Below are 19,842 nucleotides of genomic sequence, written 5' to 3'. Positions count from 1 at the left end.
CAATCTCTTCATCCTCAGAATCGTCCTAATTATGGCACAAAATCCATTGTGTATCAACTATCATAAACTTGAAGAAAACGGGCATAAGCATGCTAGTTTTGTAAAGCAAGATTTTAAAATAAAAGCATAATCACCATGCCATCATTCTTAAGATAAGGGTCCAATATCATTACTGGGGTAGTACAAGCTTCCGTTCCCTGAAGAATGTCACCAATACACAGCAATTACATAATGCCAGTTCTCGATTATTGCACCACGTCCAGTTCATTTCAATATATATACCTTCTTCATCGTCAATCATAACATTCCATCTTAAGCTTACGCATGGCAGCAGCGATAGAATCCTCAGGTTCCTCCATGGAAAGAGCATTGGCCGCGCCCTGATCAGCCTGCAAGACACCATCCTCCTCCTGGTCTACTTCAGCGATGTCGCCCATGTCATCGTCGTCATGTAATCACTGCCTTCAGAACTGCAGATATAAACTCTCTCATCAATATGTATCAGTACAAAATACACAAACTATATATCTAGCTTCTTCTTTTTGGATAATTCCAAGAACGAACTATCTAGCTAGGAAGCCCAGGATTTATGTTTGCCACTAGCTGATTTATAGGATAGGAGGCTAGCATCCTCGATCACCTCTCATCCGAAGCGAGGACAGTCCTGAGAGCCTCGTTGATCTCCTCCTCCGTTTGAGGCTTGGTGGCGAAGCGAACGTTCTTGAACGCTCCCTTGGGGATCCAGCAGATCGCTGAAATCATCTTCACCTTCTCTGAAACGAAATAAAACACAAAGAATAACCAACCAGGGAGGGGCGTGGAGTGCGACTGCGAGGGCAGTCTACGTACGTCTTGGTAGCGAGGAGTACCTCGGGTTTGGTTGGAACGAGATCGCGAGGGAGGCATGGGCAGCTGCGAGTGCTTGACTGCTCTGCTTGTCGCTCGAGAGGCGGCGGCAGGGGAGATCGCGTGGACGCTGCCTGGCTGGCGGCGGTGCCGAGTGCCGACTGCCAGGCTGCAGCATATAATGGCCCAGTACTGGAAAAGGCCCAATTGGTGGGGGCCGAGCCGCCGTGGTTCTGGGTTCGTTTAGTCAAGTGGACCAACCAAAGCACGAGAATTAATGGGCTGTTGCGTCGTTAGGCCGATAAATGGTACTCCAGCCCAATTGCTCTGTGTCATCCATCTCTCTTCTAGTCAGCTATTTGCTCCACTGAGAACGCAAATCAATACACCCTGCCCTCAAAGATCATATACTGCCGCTAGTTTTTTTTTAAAAAAAAAGAACCGACGAGGAGGTGTTAAGAAGGTAATTTCTGGTCTTCACTTGAACCAACCATCGTCGATTTCTAATGATGGCATCCATATCCATCTAAGCTCGATAGCAAATACTTCAATCATCATGTCTCTAAAATCGGTTTATCACGCATGCATTTTTGATGTGACCCATTTTAGCGTCAAATATTCGAAAGCGAGCGTTAGACAGGCGCACGCCACACGCCAGAGAGACGAAGACGAGTAGCCGGCCTGCCTGCAACATCTGACAGCAACATACGTAGAGGAAGGAAAACCATGGATGATGGGTGGCTGCCGATCGAAATCCCAAAGTGCTCAGGCAGTCAGGTGGCTGGCGAGACCAAACAAAATCGGGGTCTGCTGGGATTTTGCCTCCCGTCCGTCCTGTGGGCCCCCACGCGGCTCCATCATTTGTCCCCGCCGGCTTTTAGCCGTATGGGCGGAGCACGCGTGCCGTCGCCCGCCGGCCCACGTTCGTCCTCCGCTGAGGCGCGGCTGCCTCCAGCACGCACCACGTTTTTTCCCCCCACTTATTATCTATTTTTACCATTTTATTCGTTAGAAATATATTCTCCTGCTCCTGTGTTCACTTATTTGATGTATGTGACGAAATATTCTAGAACAGTTTTTGTCAGCAATGCACAAGCAATTGAGCCACAAGTTGGAAAAGATTAGGTTTTTTTCAAACAGAAATTGACGGCATTTGAACAAGTGCGCCATCAAACTTTTGATTTATCTTTTTTTTTGCAAATATTGTTAAGACTATTTAGTATGTAAAATAAATCATATTCCATATATTTAAATATTCAAGCAACTGTTTGACACATTTTGCATAATCCTAGTTATGAACAATGTGATTTTTTCATTTCAACGGGAAGTAAATTGTTTTTTCTGTCTCCTTATTCTTGAATCTTCTAGAAAGTATCACATAATTAAACTAATCTTAATTCTTGATACTGTATGTTTTCAAAAAAAATCAATTATAAACATATAACGTATTCAGTTTCTTAAAATAATCGTAGTTATTCAATAATATCTCAGTGCTTACGCAATTCAAAATATAATGTCTCTAGGCAAACCCCACAAATTGCATATGCATATCTACAGAAAATATGTAACATATTCAGTTCTTAAAAATAATCCTAACATTCAAGAGTATTCCAATGCCTATGTAATTCAAAAGATAATCTCTCCAGGCAAACCCACGAATTGCATACGCATATACAAAAAAAAGATAAAGGATTTTTTAAAAAGCATCTATGTACCATCAAGATGGAAAAAATTAATCGACCACGGACCCCGCTTTGCCATGGAGCCACACAGTTCAAATTGTGTTTAGGTGCATGTACATGTTTTGAACATTTACTCGAATTAAAATTTTTGACGCGCTTTCAAATTAAAAATTTTCTTTAATTAACACACTGGCCATCTTGAAACAATCCAAGAATAGCTTTCACCGTAGTCTCCGAGGCCGGCCGAATGCCAGAGGCACCTACCAGATGGTCGGCAAAAGTCAAAGACATGGAGCGTGGATCCTTGCCTGCTTTTGGTGTTGATAGCCCCATCACAACATTCTTTCAGCAAGCTATAATCAACTAGTTGCCCTACTGCTAACACCCCCTTTTTCTTTTGTTAGTTGACTCGGGTTGTCGCGCTAATTATTTCCTTCTTTCTGCGGCTACCCTACTGTCTGCTTTAACACTGTCACCTTTCCGGTTAATCGCCTAATTAGCCCGGGACTATGATCAAGGCGCTGATGATACGCGTCGCGCTGCTGATGTAACATTGACATCAGCCAGAGTCACTCTACTATAAGAGACAAGATAATCGTGGCGAGAAAAGCTGTACCACAAGTTTAAATGATTTACTTTTTAGCTATATATAGCATATCTGCATATTTGCTATTTATAGAACGGTCTACAAATATGCGTGCTTTTTTTTAAGAAATATGGTGGGCTAACTTGCACTACTGGAAAACTGAGCATTAGTCCTAACCACCGGTTAGTTTTTGATCCGGTACTAATGCTCACATGGAGTACCGGGTCTAACGTCTAGTTCCCCGGGAGCCCCCCGTGACCCCCTTTAGTATCGGTTGGGGGCTCCACCCGGTGCTAATGGGTGATCTTTAGTACCGGGTGGAACCTCGATCCGGTACTAATGACCTTTAGTACCGGTTGAAACCCCCAACTGGTACTAACTTCCCTCCTATAAATCAGGCGTCTTCTTCCTCCTGCCCGAGCCATTTTCTCCAAATCGGGCTTCATCCATTCATGACGAAAAAGGAGAGGTGCTGCCGGATTTTTGACCATTTCATGGGGATTTTACTCATTCAAGTGTTCTAAAGGATAGAAACTTCATCCACCCTTGATACGTGGTTAGTATACTAAGTTTTATGCTTTAGAGCTTGAGTAATCTGTGATTTTTAGAATAAGATACAATGGAGAAATTTTTCATTTATATGCATGTGTTATTTAGAGCTCATATTTGTGATTTTTAGAATAAGCTACAATTTTTTGGATGCTATGTTTCATACTAGTCAAAGAAATTGATATGAGGTTAGAGGAATAATTTCATAGTTTAGTCCTTTACAAATATGAGCTAAATAAATTATGAGAAAAAAATATAATTTGTTCATATTTTAGTCATTTGCAAATATGAGCGAGATAAATTGTGGTACATAGAGATAATAAGATGAAATAGAGGTATGTAATTGTCATTTTGAGAATAAGCTACAATGGAGAAATTTTTCATTTATATGTTATGTTTGAGCTAAATAAATTGTGGGAAAAATACAATTTGTTCATAGTTTAGTCATTTGCAAATATAAGCTAAATAAATTGTGGTACATAGAGATGGCTACTGTTGTTGGAGGTAGTGGCGATGATGGGGCCGATCGTCGTTCCTCTCGCGGCAAGGGGAAAACCATAGTTGTCCCTCATGATAAGCCGAAGAAAATGAGCACATGGGAGAGAGCAATGCTTCGTTATTTAAAAAGATGTCATAAGATGCTGTTGCGGCGGGTTATGAACCTCCTTTTGGTGGTCGTTATGCTCCACCGCCAGTCCCAGGTGTTTTAGGTCCACTGAGTACTACCGTTGCAGGAGGCACAAATAAACCATAGGATGAGGATGAGTCAGCGAAACCTTTGTCTTCGCCATCCAAGGATGCTTAAAGTCCTCCTAGATAGTACTCAGCGGATGGTTTGTCGTAGTGTATCATGTTGTTTGGGTTTGAAATTTAAATTTGTGTATATCTATTTAAACTTTCAGCAACATTTGAGTTTGTCGTAGTATATCATGTTGTTTGGATCTGAAATTTAAATTCATGTATTTCTATCTAAATTTTTAGCAACATTTAAGTTTCTATCTAAACTTTTAGCAACATTTGAGTTAATGGTATTTGTATCATATTTATTATGTTTCATGTATAATTCTATGGTTGATCAGAATATCTTTAGTTTGGTAATACTTTATAGATGGATCGGCAATGGATGTACAGCGCGAACAAATACTTCATGGAGTATATTAATGGTTTGCGTGATTTTCTCGATCTGACAGAGTCCAACAAGTCATCATCTGGTTTCCAACAAGCACGTCGGGACCTGAAACGTATGAAATAACGAGATGACCTACATCCGGAAAAGAGACATGATGGACATTAATTGCATCCTGCCAGTTACACTCTCAGCAAGGAAGAGAAGGAAAGCATGTTTGAGTGCTCGAATAGTATCAAGGTCCCATCAGGCTACTCCTCGAATATACAAGGAATAATAAATATTAAAGAGAAGAAATTCATAAATCTAAAGGCCCATGACTGCCACGTCCTGATGACACAATTACTGCCTATTGCACTGAGGGGTATTCTATCAAAGAATGTGAGAATGGCAATCGTGAAGCTATGTGCATTCCTCAACATGATTTCTCAGAAGGCAATCCATCCAAACAATCTACTAAAGCTGCATAATGATGTGATGCAATGCATTGTCAGCTTTGAGATGGTCTTTCCACCTTCCTTCTTTAATGTCATGACCCACCTTCTAGTCCACCTTGTTGAAGAGATTTTTATTCTCGGTTCTGTATTTCTACACAATATGTTCCCTTTCGAGAGGTTTATGGCAGTTCTGAAGAAGTATGTTCGTAATCGTGCCTGTACAGAAGGAAGCATCGAAGCATCGCAAAGGGATATGGAACAGATGAGGTCATTGAGTTTTGTGTTGACTTTGTTGACGACTTGAGTTCGATTGGAGTTCAAGCTATGAGGGGAGACTCAAGGGAAAAGGCACACTAGGGAGGAAAGCTCGGATGGACATCGATGAGAATACATTTCATAAACCACATTTCACGGTCCTGCAACCATCATCCCTAATGGCTCCATACTTGGAGGAGCACAAGACCATTGTACGGTCCTCAAACCAGGGGAAGACTGAGGCCTGGATTACACGTCATCATATTGATACTTTCGCCTCTTGGTTGCAACGACGACTAATGGGTGATGACACGATTGAAGAGTGTAAACACTCTACCTAAATTAAGTGCTTTAATTCTAAACCAGTGTCAAATCAAATCCCTAAGTTAAGAAGTGAAATGACCTTTGGGAACCTAAGAAGCTCTTTTGGAGTTTGTTTTAAAGCTTGAAATTCTATATACAAACTTAGGTTTCTGCCCAAATAAGAGTTGTAAAACTTTTAAATTCCAACAACTTTTGTTAAAGGCACCTTGACTAATTCGGAGTGGAAAGGAGTCAAAAACAGCAACCAAAGCCGGCGTTCCTACAGGACCTTGAAAATCTCTTAAGCCCTGGAATTCGAGTTTTCCTCCATCTTTGCAAGCTTTCATCCCCCGTTTTCCTATCTAAACTCGAGTCAGAGCCTTAATAGAAGTTGTAGTACCTCAAGAGTGTTCCAACTTTGTTACACTGACCCAGATCCAAATCGGACCCGAACTTGTTCAAAATCCCGGTCAAAGTGAGGTAAACCAGTCAACTCACCCCGGATGCTTAAAAATCCTAAGTCTGGAATTCCAGACTTTTGGCTAACTTTGGCGTAAAATATCTTCGAATCCTCTCACAATCAAAACCGACACCTTAAACAAAGTTTGAAGAGCTACCAGAGTTGAACAAGTTTGTTTAAGGAAGTTTCGGGTGTTGTGTTGAAAGATTCGGAGAAGGATCGCTCCAAAGCTGGTCGGGCTTGCTGCCTGAAGGGAGCCTCGACGCCCGCGCGCCCGAGCATGTTCGCTCGCGCGCCATGCGCCGCGTGGCCGCCGGCCACCGGCAGCTCGCCGGCGCCCAACCCGCACCCGCGGCAGGAGGGAGCGAGCGCAGGGCGAGCCAATCGCCGGCCACGCGCAGGTCGCCTTTCGCCTGCCACGGCTCTGCTCCGCCAACCCCGTTCCGCCCGTTCGCCGAGGAAGCTGAGATGCCCCCGACGTCCCGCGCCTCCGCCCGCTCGCCCAACCCCCACGGTAGCCTTTCCGCCTCGCCCGCCCGACAAACCGAAAGCCCCAGACGCACGCCGCTCAAGGCCAATCGCCGCCGAAGACCACCCGGAGCTCCGCCTCCTCTGCCTAATGGCGTCGTCGGCCAATGGCCGCCTTGCCCGCGCACTCGCCGCTCCCGGCCTTATCCTTTCCCCACCGGAGCCCCGCCTCGACCCTCCGCGCCACCCCGGCCCTATAAAAGGGAACCCCCTCACCGGCAATTCCACCCCTTGCCACCGCCCGCACCTGCGCCGCCGCTTTCTCCTCTGAGCCACCGCTTTCTCCCCGCGCCGCCGCTGAGTTTCCGTGGAGCTCACCCCTTTTGCGCCACCCCACCCTCCGGCGACTTCACCGCCACCCTCAAGCCGTTTCTTCCAACACACCAGCCGCCCGCTCCTCCGCGCGGTACTCGAGCTTGCTGGTGTCCGCAAGAAGCACCGTCGCCGCCGGACCACCGTCGAAGTCTCGCCGCTGCCTAAGCGTTAGCGCGTACGACTCCCCGCCCCAGCCTACTCCTGTTCGGCCCCAAGGCTTCACCACTAGACCTGGAGGTAAGCTACTTAACCTGCTTGTCCTTTCCGTCTCGCCCGACCCCTTTGTTTCGGTTCGCCCGACCCCTTTTCTTTCCGTCTCGCCCGACCCCTGTCCTTCCCGTCTCGCCCGACCCCTTTGTTTCGGTTCGCCCGACCCCTTTTCTTTTCGTCTCGCCCGACCTTTTCCCGTTCGCCTCGCCCGACCCTGCCAAGTTTGCCGACCCTTTTTCCGCCTCGCCCGAGGGCTCGGTTGTAACTTCTCCTTTGACCCGAGGGTATCGGTGAAATGTTTTCGGGAATTTCTCTGTGTTGAGTTTGAGGACCTCGGTACGGTTTTCCTTAAACCTGAGGGTCAGATCCTAAGTTTTTTCCCAATCCGACCCTCCCATCCTGCTCTCCACCAACAGAAGTTGAACTCCCCCACCTTTCCTGTAGCTTTGCTACAAGTGTCCGTGTTAAAACATGAGTGTGTTGAAATAACCATCCAAAATGTTTAACCCCTGCATTGCATTTCTGTGTAGAGTTGAATCTCACCGACGGAACGTACGAGCTTCATCCAGCCCCGGAAGAAGACCCCGTCGAAGAACTGCACCCCTTCGAAGGAGAGCCCGAACCAGCGCAAGACCCCGAGGACCCGCAAGCTTTTTCTGAAGGCAAGCCCCGGTGCATGAACTCCCTGTTTTACTTTCATGCCACTTATTGATTACTTGATTGTGCATTTACGTTTCGAGGAGTTGTAATGGAACCTTAGATGCATAACTTAGTACCTTGTTTTTGAATACTAGTTGCTAAGGTCGAGTAGTGCAATGCTTAATAGGTTTCGGTAAAAGTCGAGTGATTTCCTGTCACTCGCGAGTTAGAGAAGTTGAGTGTTTCAGATTGACGCAACTATAAGGACGACGGACGGGGTCAGGCTTGTGTTCGATACTTGGTGGATTGCGCTGTCTGTCTAAATGAAAATGAACTAAGGTCGAAACGTGTCGGCGTTCGTGATCAAGTGTTTGAAAGTACTAATCTCATACCTAGTATGGGATGGGGAAGCCTAGTACCTGATTGAACTGGGGCGTGGCATACCTTCCGGCTGTCCTTGGAATGTCGTTCCCATGGTGCATCATGTGGGTGCAAGTGCGGTCACAGTGCAGCAATAGGCCGGGACTGTGGAGCATTGCATGCCAAAGGAAGTTGGCCCTGACACGTGCCTAAGGGATCGATGGGGACGGCTGACAAATGAAGCGACCCTTCGTGGTGCGCGGATGTCGTGAGATTAGGTTTGCCATGCATGGTTAATAAATTCGAATCGATTCGTCTGCCTCTCATAGATTGGGACTACTTGATCGCTATTCTGCACTGAGTAAAGATGGAACATGATGATGATCTTTAATCTTGATGCTTGTTTAGTAATTGCTTGGAAACCATGTTTGGTTAGTATAAGTTGCTAATCTAGAATGGATAAAGAACATAGAACATGAGCTAAAAGGTTGAAAGTAAGGACTGACTTTAGACGCTTTTGGCAAGAAAACCCCAGAGCCAGAAAGCCTTGCATGTCTAGGTCTCGGTCGTGTCCTTCCGACGGGTCAGTCATGCTGAGTACTAGTTGCTCAGCCTTGTTGTGGCTAATCTTTTTCAGGAAATGTCAGTAGCTTGGGTGTTGGTACCACTTGTCCGACCCAGCTTCCCCCAGGCTGGACCGTCGAGTGGCATCCTTCCTCGGACGGCGAAGGAAGGAGTTTTTGATGTCATGATCGGCTCCGTCATGATGTCATGTATCGACGTTTAGCTTCCGCTAGTTTTATTTGACTTCGAACCTTGCCCGCTAGTTTTATTTGACTTCGAACCTTGCAAAAATTTTGGTTTGAGTTTCCAAAAACTCTGATGTAATAAATTGTTACTATGCTGTCATGATGGAATGTTGTAATCTCTGTGCTACTCACCTTCGCGTGAGCGATGCTTCTCGATCCTGTTTATGTGGTTTATCGGAGGAAATCCGACGGTCGACCAAGTTGACTTGCTTAAAGTGCATAATTGCGTGTCAGGCGACTTCAATGCATTTTAGTCATGTTAATTTGGGCGGTTCCGCCACAAAGAGCAACTAGCATGGTTGGCTAGGGGTCCATCTATCTCAGTATCAACATTCCAAGGGTACGAGATAAATGGTTACACATTTTACACAGCAGCCCAAGACCAAAAGAGCACAAACCAAAATAGTTGTGTCCATATAGATGCAATAGACAACAATGGAAAAAAAGGACAGATACTATGGTATCATTGAGGAGATATGAGAACTCGACTATGGACCTTTGAAAATCCCTCTGTTTCGGTGCCAATGGGTGAAACTTACTGGAGGAGGCATAACGACAGAAAACTATGAGATGACAATAGTGGATCTTAACAAGAATGGATACATAGATGAACCATTCGTCCTAGCCAATGATGTGACTCAAGTTTTCTATGTGAAGGATATGTCAAGCAAACAAAAACAGAAGGGTGCTAATAAGTCAGATGACCAGCCAAAGCGCCACATCGTTCTTTCAATGAAAAGAAAAATCGTTAGTGTTGATGACAAAACTAACATTTCAGAAGATTATGATCAGTTCGATGATCTTCCTCCATTTTCAGTCGAGGTTGACCTAACCATCCTGTTAGCCAAAGAGGACGCCCCATACTTATGCCGCGATCACAACCAAGGGACGTTCGTCAAGAGGAAGGTTATTAACGTTCCATTAGATGATGATGTGTAATGCATTGGAACCATTATGTTGTGTTTTGTGATCAAGTGATAAATTAATGTAATAACACATTATAATGATATGTAATGTATTTTATGGGTTTATTAATAATACTATTTGCAAAAATCTCACCCTATTAAACAAGATCTAATTTTGCATGGTTAAAATATTAAATATTTCATTTTTTACACCATTAAATATTAAACAATAAATTTAGATACAATTAAACAAGTACATGTTATAGTCATGGTAAACATGTTAATAACATTACAGGCACTATTTTTCTAAATTTTTGCATGATCGAAATATTTATTTTTTTCAATTTTTAAGTTAACATAAGTATTATGACCATTTATGACCTATTACTAAGTTAAAATTACTAATTTTACTTTATTTGATATTTAAGTGCATCTAATATTTTTATAGTGTAGATCTAATTAACATCAAGCTAACAATTTTTTTTGCAATTTTATGAACGTTATTTGATTTACTGCGCAATAAATAAATATAATAGCAATTTTAAAAGAAAGGAAATAAAACATTGTCTCAGCGGGAACTGAAATATTATATATAATTTTTTGGACAAGCAACATTACAAGAAGTACATACTAATGCCGTACAACTTCAAGTGAGCGTGTTTCTCATCTCTTTTATTTTTCAAACTAGCAATTAAAAATAAGACTAAATAGCTTTTCACTATGCATATATGTACAGCTTCCACTAGATACTCCTTGTATCGTGATTGATCGAAGCATGGTCTATATCCTGGACTCTCTGAGGAGACTAAGAAATCAATACACCGACCTCGTAAACATGCTTAACAGAGCATAGGCTCGCTTCCGTCAACATCACTCAGGTGAATTCAAGGAGAAACTTCAGATCCACTCTGAATTATGGGTATGTATTGAATTTGCACATCTCGTGTCACTTCTTTGAACACAACAAATACTTCATAACTTCTTTTGCCCCATATATAGTGTTTGAGATAGAATCCAGGGAATAATTTATGCGGATACTACGTATGTGAGTTCATCCATGGCATAAGCGTATAACTGACCACGAATTCAGAGTATGTATACAAATTTCTTAACAATAAATTAGTTCTAATTGTGCAGATCCATTGATCTAATATAATAACCTTTGCTAATGACATAGATTATGCACACGAAGGAAAAACTCCTCGAGACGGAAAAAATCAGAGCAATTCAAGAACAACTTAGTGGATTTCTTCTGGACGAGGTAGTAAATCCAGTGGGAGGGTTCCATAATGATGGATCAAATCTGCATCACCGTCTGGACTCGGGTTCAGAATAGTTGATCCAAAAGGAGGGTTTGGACCCGGTACTGAAGGCGCTTTCCCAGCAGTGTGGGATGATTATGGCAGCACTGGTTTTTATGAAACATATTCACTACTACATTTCTCTCTAAAAAATCTCAGTATCTTTTCCCAAGTTATTTTTTTCTCTAGGTAGTAATTTTCCCATCATCGACTGATTCTTAAAAAAGACTGTCATGTTCCATTAAACAAAAAATGTACATTTCCTCTTGGTTTTGAGGCGTAATTATGAAAGAACTATATATAGTTACAAGGAGTGAGGTTCCCATTACTTCTAGAAAGAAAGAGTTAGGTAATTGACCAGTAGTAAATCCTTCTGATACTAACGCAGCATGAAGAGCCTACAAGGATTTGGCAATGATGGCAAGTATCTCACGTCGTTAGCAATGTCTACAAGATGGAATAATCACGCGCTAGCTAGCTCTCTAGCTGCTGGTCTGCAGAGTCTCTGCTTGTCGTAGTGAGTACGGCTACTAGCTGTAAGAAAGCGAAATAGAAAACTTTTCCTGCTGCTGGGGCTGCCATGCATGCACTCGTTGAATATCAGTTTATATAATATAGCAAATATCATTAATTTGATGATGGATGGGCCCACGTGTTTTGAGATAACAGGGAATCTGTTTTATTTGTCCGATCAGGCCAGTTTGCTTTGTTTATCTTAATGGAATCATATCTCAGTGCATCATCGCACGCAGTATGCGTCGCACACATTAATAAAATATTTGATCGCAGGAGCGTCTATATATGAATCAGCAACTTGTAGAGCAAATCAAACCACAGCTAGTACCATTTACACTTGTATGTTCTAATATATATAAACATGTTATAAAGTTTTGGTTGAAAAAGAGGGTCCTAATTCCTAAATTATGAGAGAATTCCATCTGTACCAGAAAATGTCTCTCATATATATGTATGAACGTGTGGGCCTCGGATACATCATACATGCAGTATTCCAGGTCTCTTTAGCCCTGCACATATGTTCTTCATGCTTTATTACCCTGAAATAAATAAAATGGAAAATGGCTATTTGCTTGTAAGGTGACTAGAAAATGAGCTTCTAATCCGACTATCCGAGGGTACAACTAGAGTTATAGTGGGAACCCGTGCAACTCTACAAAGAAGTGAGGCACGCTCCACCTTTCTATTTTTTGTTGAGAATGTTGTGGAAGTTTGATTTCATATATAGTTTCTTCAATCTATTCGTACTTTTGCAATTTTGTGAATAGAGCGTCCTCCGGCATATTTTTGTTTTATAAAGGGACCGTACCGGTCTCGCTGCAAATTAAGCTAGTATCTCCAGATTAGCAACAACTGTTGTGGTTGGTGCAGGAAAAGAATGAGAAGCATGCCTTTCTCATGCTTTGCAAATAGCAATCCCCAACCAATTCAAGTGCCCCTCCAAATTACTCCATCCCAAATCGGGGCAAGCAGCTAGCTTTTTAATTTTGTGACCCTGCAGAGTAGTAGTAGTAGTAGAAACTAAGCTAATCTCCGGATCGGAGCAAACAACAAACAACCTTATCATCTTCTTCCAACACCAAACTAGCACAATATTCTTGCTGGGTGGCTGTTACAGCAATCAATCTAGTACCGGATTCTCCTCTCACCACCGATCACAATCATTCGGCCATGAAAGAAAACAAACTACATACAGCACACTCCAATCCAACAACCCTTTCGACCTGATCGACCGGTCGCCGTTTCGACGAGACGACATAACCTAGCTAAGCTAAGCTAGAGGCCGGTAGACACCTAGCCCCCTCATGACATCACCGGATGGATCGGAGGCGGAGCTTTGCTGCCAAGTCACTTCACGCACAAGATAAGACAAGCTTGAAGCAGCCAGCATGCATATCCACAACATATATGCTGTTGCATTATTTGAGTGCATGCAATTACATGTACACACACAGCTGGCATTGCTTCTTCTCGTTGCATTGGCATGGCCCATGTAACGGCCACATGATGGTACGTGGAATGGAACACATTTAGCTGCTGGCTGGCTAGGGTTTCTTATCAGATGGCCCCACTTACCAGCAAACCAGGAGGCACAAGTGCCTCATGTACAGGGCCGATCGGAGGTGAAGAATTGCTATTTTTGCATGTATTTTTTCCATGATAACTGTTGGTTGGTCTCGATGCATCGTACTGGCCGACAAGTCAAGATTATATAACGATCTGTCGCTCAAAGGCGAAAGAGATCGATCGAGCTAGGAGAAGGGAGACGCGTCCCGTCATCACACGCGTAAACTTTCTTTTGGGTTTTCTTTTTTTTTTTGCAGGAAAGGATTGTAATCATGCATGTCATGTGTATGTTGGCGCCATCATGTATACGTACGCGCGTACGGCTCTACGACGACGACGGCGATCCTTGCTGTTGTTGACCTTTCAAGGCCCTGCAAAGTGGCCCTATGTGTCCACTAATCGGGAATCAGTCACAGTTCCATCATCTGTAAGCAATGAGCATGCTCATACAGATATACAGGCATATGTGCCCTTTATTTGCTTGTGCAGGCACAGGAGAGAGTCGTTACCACCTACCGCTGCGTATAACAATTTGACTTATCTGCTGCGATGAGCTAGAATATTGTTGTGTGTAGAGAGCGTGGTAGCAGTAGTAGTTAGTGCCGACCCTAGTAGCTTTTGCATCGAAAAGCACGCGTGCTAACGCACCTACCAATCATGTCATGTTTGAGTTTAGCTCCTGAGTCCTGTCCATGCATGCATTTCAAATATGAAAAATGCAGGTGCTATATATACAAATTGGACAGAACAGCGCTTGAAGCATTTACTTTGAATTATTAGCAAAACAATAGAAAAGTACTGAACGCATGAATATTTTGAAACTTAAGCGTGCGCGGCATACAGAAAATTAAAACATTTTTGCTCAGATGAAGTCACACTACAATATATATGCTTGACTATAACCAAGTCACTTCACATTAATTTCTTCATGGGCCACCCGTGCCAGTTTAGTTTCATTTAAACAAAAAGAGCCCCTTTGGCCAGGCTTCAAGATGCTCCGACTCTTTCTGCACGTACACTGTAGCAAGGAGCACTTTTTTCCTCTCTCGAGCAAAATGAACTAGGAAAGGTTTAGAGCTGGTGAAACCATATCTTTTTAGCTCCGGCGGCTCCGACTCCAGGGTGCTAGAGCCGGAACCCCGGAGCCCAGACAAAGGGGGCCCAAAGTTCGGCCAAGTTGATCACACAAATATGAAATTGTCCTAGTAAAATTTTGGAAATTGTTGGCTTGACAAAAAAAAACTTTCTTGAAACTAGAACAATCAAGGTGTATTTATTTTGGAAGTACTGCAAGGTTTTGATGGGACACCGTACCGCTATTTATATGTTCTGGTTTACCAATAATCCCGCAGGCCCTAGCTAGATGCCAGTATATACGGTTTCTGTCCTTTCATAGTTCCATCTCTAGTTGGCCAGTAGGGTTTACTAAAGCCTAGCTCTTCCTGTTGCACACATATGTTTGCCTGCCCTAGTGCTACTACTCTAGTACCTGCTGCTGATCATGGCGACTTAATTACCGCATGCTTCTTGGTTAATCGAGATTCGTGTGGTTGGATTGTGACGTGTGAGTGACTGAGTGAGTGACGACCGACGTACGAGCGAGCTAGAGCTGAGCACCCCGGCCGGCCCAGCTCGTCTCCGTCCGATCCGCGGAGGAGGAGAATATCAGCCTGAAGAAACAGGACAAAACCAAAGGAAAGGAAGGGGCTCATCAGATCAGCAGCTCAAAGATTCCCTCCTCGATACTCGATAGGGCAGTCCTCGATCATCAGAGTGAAACATGAGAGAGAGAGGGGGGGTGGGTGGGGGGGGGGGGGGGGGGGGGGGGTAAATTAAAGCAAAGAAATGCATGCATATGGATGGTCTCAACGAAGCCGAAGCAGGAAAAGACGTAGTATGGGTCTCCCTTTGGAAAAGACCCCCTCTCCCGACAAAGATTTCGCAGCAGCGTACGGCGCCCCAAACTCCCATACGGTTACTGCTCACCAACCATTCATGCTTTGTTTTGGCCGTATCATAAGATATGATCGGCAGCGCCACGAAAACAGGGCAGGCGCCCAATTACGGGCACATCAATGGCTCCACGTTCTAGGCCAACCGAAACCTTGTTTTTTTTTTTGTTTTGCTTCTTCTTCTTTTGCTTACGCCGATGTAGAATAATGCATGTCCGGAAGCACATCAACAGGATGAGCGAGAACGAAAACCTAGGGTAGAGTTGAGCGAGCCTCATCCCTAGCTAGCTTGCTTGCTGCTTGTTGTTCCCACTTTATCTGGCCATCCATGGTTACTTTGAGGGAAACCATGCCGGCCCTTGGATCGCTAACCGACGCTCCAGATAATCAGTTGTGTTAAGCACCAGGGGGTTGTATAATGTTATTGTCATCGCACTCTCTATGATTATTATAAGCTGCTTCTTGGATTTGTGTTGATTAAACCTTTCATCTTGGAGACATGTAAAAGAGAATACTTAATGAGTGCTCGGCCTCGATCTCATCAAAGGAATTGCACAAACTCGTTGAACAGAGCCAACTCTTCTAAGGAATTGAAGATCAAATCCCATACCCTTGTATTTTGGTATTTTTCAGTTTGCCTCGAGAGGCGGTCGGCTTAAGCGATCACCTTTGGAAATACCCTTTATTATGTCCAAAGATGGTCCTGTTTAGGCGTGGAAATCATCATTTTTAGAGGCAGTTTCTATTTCTAGATACAATCATTTTAAGCGGTCACTTTGGAAATACATTTCCAGAGGCGGATCTGAAGCTACCATATTGCATAGCAATTTCGAACCGACTGGTATTTTTTTTGGGGGGGAGGATATCTTCAACAAACTGAGCGGCTAACGCTCTACTATTTACATATTTACATTAAGCGATCTAGGGATGTCTAGCGTGCATAGAATAAGCTCCAAAATGCCAAAAGCTTATTATTTAAGTGCCAAATTATATATACCAAACTTGCAGAGAGGAAAATTTTAAACAACCTTCATTGAACGAGCTAATTATTAGTATCGTTTATATTATTGTTGTACCTTGTTCTCTTATGCTTTGCCTTTTGTTGTATATTGACTGGATGTATGCACATTTTGTGCTTGATGTACCAATCAAGGTCAATAATTCTGGGCTTCCCTGTCTTCAACTAGCGTCTAGTTTAAGCCAATAATAATCATGGATTATAAGAGCCGACGCCGCGAATATTTAGCATTATTTAGCTAGCTAGCTAGCTACGTATGTCTTAAGGTGCGTTGAATGATTAGTAGACGAAGTTTCTTCTCGGGCAAGCGTGTACCACATGCCACAGGGGGGTTTATAAAACTACAAGGGAACAAAGATGAACAAGCTACATGATGCATGCATGCTTTCTATAGCCTTGTATATGTGTGTGTGTGCTAGGCAACAAAACAAGCACGTACAGCCAAAGATTATCGGTTTCCTAATCAAAGGCGACGCAACACAAGATCGATGAGGATCCGATGATTAGTACTAGATTTCTGCACAGCCCTAGTAAACTGTGTAAACTTATTACCAACAAGTAGTTGGTGATTTTTTTTTAAAACCCTGTAAAAATCAAATTATTTATTTGTTCTCGTCGAATGAACAATTCTTATATCTATGATGATGATGGATACTGCGACATTACACTATATATACAAGGATGCATGCATGACCAGCAAAGGGCCAAATTAAATTAATTATCCCGGCTGGGTTAAATTATAAAAGACTAAACATGTGGCTGCTACACCTCACGAGCTTCTACTCTAGCTAGTGGCAATCAGAATCTGGATTGGTCTATGGAACAACGCGCACAAGAGGCAGCTAGTAGCAGCTTAACAGGATGGAATTGTCCGTGCTCGCGACAAGTGTGTGTTCATGTAAGCCAAGATCTCAAAAGCAGCGAGGAGCAAAAGCAGCAGGGCCGGCCGGGGGGAGCTGCTGCCTTTCAGCTAAAGCGGCTTTCACCTAAAGTACAATCTAGCCATCCATCGATACACTCTACACACACGAAAAAAAGACGCCAAATGTTCCTTCATTCATGTACCTGCACTTGCTTTCACATCCATGTCTCCTCTGACTTCAGCGGAAAGTAAAAATCATTACGCGTATGCTCAACCTGCACCTTACCCTCAAATCAGTCATTATCCATTCTCGATTAGCTTCTTCCTTTTTTAGCATAGACAACTACGGTATAGTGCAATACGTGAACGAACACATAAACACACTACACCCACACACACCCCTATCCGCACGCTAGACCTACAAACTGTACACACACAACGTCCTTCCGGATATCGACAAAGTCGCACAAGGTTTCGTAGGTGACGGGCACGTCACAGTTACCATTGTGAACACACTACACCCACACACACCCCTATCCGCACGCTAGACCTACAAACTATACACACACAACATCCTTCCGGATATCGACAAAGTCGCACAAGGTTTCGTAGGTGACAGGCACGTCACAGTTACCATTATAGCTCCACGCATACATCTAAGCATGCATAACTAAATTTGGGAATAAATCCCCGTGCAACATCCTGATCCGTCCCCGTGGGGGATCGAATCCGGGCCTGGGAGCGCCACAAATGGCTGCTCCACCCACCGCACTACACGTGTGTTTGCATCTTCTTCCTTAATTATATCAAATTGGATTATTAAGCATATGAATTCATGTAGTTTTGAAGTAATTAATAATAAGAACTGGGTAGGGATTTGGTCAATTTTGTGCAGTAGCTGCAAGGTCTTTCTTGCAAAACCTGGTCGGCGGTCGTATGTATTGAGGTATATTGCACATCATCATTTAATCAGATTTTGAATTTTTATCACGTGAGTTGGTTGGTGCATATTGGCATTATTCAAGAGTTCTAAATATAGATGTGATATCTTTAATTTGGTCGCCTTCACTAATTACTACATTTAATATGTTCACTATGCACGTGCATACGAACTTTTTCTTGATATGACTGATTGAAGGAGACAGTGGCGATTATGGAGTGATCAGTGGCGTAGTTACTTGGTGATGATACAGGCTTACAATTTATTAATAATTAGGAATGTTCAAAAGTTGACATATGCATGTGCGAATACATCATTCGTGCTTTGTATTATTCCCTTGTTTGCGTGCAGCCTACGATTATTTTTGGGGGGCTGGAGGTTGGGTATTTCTGGAGCCTCCACGTAGGATATGATGGCCATGATGTTCAACTTGTGGCTCCGACACTTCACTTTCAAGCCATGTATATGTGTCAATTTTGCCGACGGATCCGTGAATGCTCTGCTCGATTTTGACAGCTTTGTCCTGCCTTGCTTGCAAACATTTTTCCTCCTTTTAAATTTGGTACGCCAAGGCATTAGCGTATGCATGCTTTATGACTCCCTCTCCCTTTTTTTATGATAGGGCATTTGGTTCTACTATAAACAAGGTATTCTGTGAATATTATTGACGATAGAGGGCACTTATTTTTGTCCATTATTCCCCTGTACGTCTAATAGGTTCCATTCGAAAGTTCTATCCATTGCCTCATTAAAAAAAACTATGTACTCTTAGTTTACAATATACCACAGAACAGTTGATGGCAAACAGCTATTAGATTCACCCCAGACAGTTTCCTTTGTTCCACCCAAAAGTGCATATGGTTGGCTAACTGTCTGTGATAACACAAATCACTGTGGCTTTCAAGGAACCCAATGTGAATAATATAGAATCATTAGTTGCACCCAATAAGCAGAACAGTTGATAGCAGACAGCTACAAAGATTCAACATAGACGGTTTCCTTTGTTCTACCCAAAAGTTTGTGCCATGTTTTGCCTTTAGATAAAAACCACTAAAACTTTGAATTTTTTAAAAGTTTACAACAAATTAAAATTTTGTCTCTGCTTGAATTGCGTGCAAATAATTAATTTGAAAATATTTGAAAACTTGCATATATAAAAACATCACCATGTGCACTTTTGAGAACTTGAGTCATATGCCATTTATTTATCACAGTTCAGTGTTCTATAGTATATAATTCTAAATATAATCTATCCCATCTTCCTGGAGCTACTCTATCATAAATGTTACTCCTCCGTTTCAAATTTTAGGTTATTTTGACTTTTCTAGATACATAACTTTTGCTATGCACCTAATATATATTATGTCTAGATACATAGCAAAATCTATGTATTTAGAAAAGCCAAAACGACCAAAATTTGAAACTGAGGGAATATTAATTATAGGAAGGGGCAGGCAGTACGTAGATATAGTGTCATTTAATCCAGTTGTATGCACACTAAAAGTTTTTCATTGTATTCCCCTTCAAATTTTCTAAATTAAGCCTAGAGCATTAGTTTGTGATCTGAAAGCTTAAAGGTTCTTTGTTTCTCCAGGACCAAAAGAGCTTCACGGGAAACCCATAAATATTTGCAAAATAACATTTTCTCAAGATGCACAAGATCTTGGCCAGCTAGCC

General features: G+C 42.9%; 1 long non-coding RNA gene across 1 annotated transcript; it reads right to left on the bottom strand.

Moving 5' to 3' along the window:
- Positions 1-164: 164 nt before the first annotated feature.
- On the bottom strand, positions 165-1,147 carry LOC140220112 (uncharacterized). Its single transcript, XR_011897662.1, has 3 exons — positions 870-1,147; positions 641-773; positions 165-470 (listed from the first exon to the last, which is right to left on the bottom strand). It is a non-coding gene; the product is annotated as an uncharacterized lncRNA (long non-coding RNA).
- Between the last annotated feature and the right edge of the window lie 18,695 nt (positions 1,148-19,842).

Source organism: Setaria viridis, chromosome 3, assembly GCF_005286985.2.
Source record: "Setaria viridis chromosome 3, Setaria_viridis_v4.0, whole genome shotgun sequence".
Classification (NCBI taxonomy): domain Eukaryota; kingdom Viridiplantae; phylum Streptophyta; class Magnoliopsida; order Poales; family Poaceae; genus Setaria; species Setaria viridis.
Note: the sequence above shows the minus strand (reverse complement) of the source record. Positions and strands in the feature narration are given on the sequence as shown.